General features: G+C 37.2%; 1 pseudogene; it reads left to right on the top strand.

Moving 5' to 3' along the window:
• The first annotated feature begins 370 nt into the window (after nucleotides 1-370).
• LOC103750373 lies at nucleotides 371-1,284 on the top strand (annotated as a pseudogene).
• Nucleotides 1,285-2,007: the final 723 nt, after the last annotated feature.

Genomic DNA, 2,007 nt, shown 5'->3' with positions numbered 1-2,007 from the left:
TTAGTACATAAATTCCTCAGTGACAGGCAGGTCATGTTCACCTAAGGTCTTTATATTAAGCTATTAGGGTAGTAGTCTGTGTTCCAGTTTCTAAAAATGATGAAATCGGGGGAATCTACTTTGCTCTTCAGTTTTAAAATGTAGATTACTAGAACATTTACAATGGAGATTCACTTACAGTATCAAATAAGATGATCTATGTAAATCATATGCAAGAATGTCAGTTATATTTGCAACAGCCATTATTTTCTCTTACTATTAGGGGAATATTTAGAGCCATTTCAGAAATGAATAAACATGTTCCAATCCTGATCCTCACTCAGAGTCCATCACCTGGGTGCTGCTGATCCCTTCCAGAGCAGAGATGAAAATGGCTGTAGCAAACCAAACAGCAACAGAGTTCATTTTCCTAGGCTTTTCAGGGTCTTCCTCACTGCAGCACACACTGTTTCTGATGTTTCTTTGTGTGTACCTGCTCTCTCTTATGGGAAACACCCTCGTTTTCCTCATTCTAGTGGATTTCACACTCCAGACACCCATGTACATTTTTTAGGAAACTTGTTCTTCATGGAAATCTGGTACACTACAACCACTGTGCCTAAATTTCTGGCCACCTGGCCGCCTGCTTGTCAAACCTGTCTCAGTTACTGTTGCTGGCTGAATTGCCCAGTACTATTTCTTTTTCTCCCTGGGAGCTGCTGAGTGCATCTTGCTGGCAGTGATGGCCTATGACCAGCATGTTGCAGCGTGACAACCTCTGCACTACTCTTGAGCGTTCAGATTTGCCTGAGGTTTTCAGTTAGATCTTGGATTGGGCACTTAATTGCCCCTTTGCTCCACACAATACTCATCTCTCATCTGAACATTTGTGGACCACAGAAAATAAACCGTTCCCTTTGTAATTCTGACCCCATTTTTAAACTCAGATATATTCTTGGTGAAGGCTTTGAGCTACACTTGCAGTTCTGTTGTGATTCTAAGTTCTTTCCTTCTCACAGTGAGTTCCTATGGCAACATTGTGGTCACAATAATCAAGCTCTCTTTCCAGTAGGGTTGAAATAAACTTTCTCAACCCGTAACTCACAGTAGTCACCATATACTACTGGCACCATAATCTTTGCCTATGTCTGTCATCCAACCAAATACAATTTCACCACTGGCAAAGTTGTCTCAGTGTTCTACTGCATGGTCAGCCTGTTAATAAACCCTTTCACATATTCCATGAGAAACAAAGACCGTGATGAAAGCTGTCCAGAAATTAAGAAATGTAACTATCTATTATAACCTCTCTCTTTGCTTTATATATTTTCTTGAATTACAGTGAAAGGTTAATTTCTGGTCACTCTTTATGTTTTGTATAATGTGACAGTAATAAAAAGATAAATCACAAAAGAGTTTTACCCATAAAATATTCACAACTGCTTTATTTCAAGTGAATATTTTTATAGATTACACATATAGGAAATATGGTCCATGAAGCCTGTGTTAAATGAAGCAATGTTCCTCCATTTGTTACTCTAATAGTCTAATGTGAATTTAATCTTTTGTATATAAAAAATTCCTTCATCAGGGCTAAAGAGATGGCTCAGCAGTTAAGATCACTGGCTGCTCCTGCAGAGGACCCAGATTTGTTTCTCAGTACCCATATGGCAGCTAAATCCAATTCTAGGGGATCTGATTCCATCTTCTGATCCTTGGGCATAGCACAACATGGGTACACTAGTGGACATGCAGGAAATACTCATACACATGAATAAAATAAAATAATAAAATGAAATAAAGTTAATTCATTCAATAAATACTTACTAAACACATATGGTGAGCCAGACACTATTTTAAAATTATTTATTTAATAACTACACAATTAGAAGAAGCATTTAATTACAACATTATTGACATATTCAATAACAATTTCCAGAGCTAAGGTGCATTTCTTTCAAAATTTGCTGTAAATTATTTTCCTACACCTATATATTTTAGCCTATTGTCAATATTTGCTTCTAACAG

This window comes from Nannospalax galili, unplaced genomic scaffold (assembly GCF_000622305.1).
Source record: "Nannospalax galili isolate Female #2095 unplaced genomic scaffold, S.galili_v1.0 scaffold627, whole genome shotgun sequence".
NCBI classification, from domain to species: Eukaryota; Metazoa; Chordata; class Mammalia; order Rodentia; family Spalacidae; genus Nannospalax; species Nannospalax galili.
The sequence above is the reverse complement of the archived record's forward strand: the minus strand, read 5'-3'. Positions and strand labels throughout refer to the sequence as shown.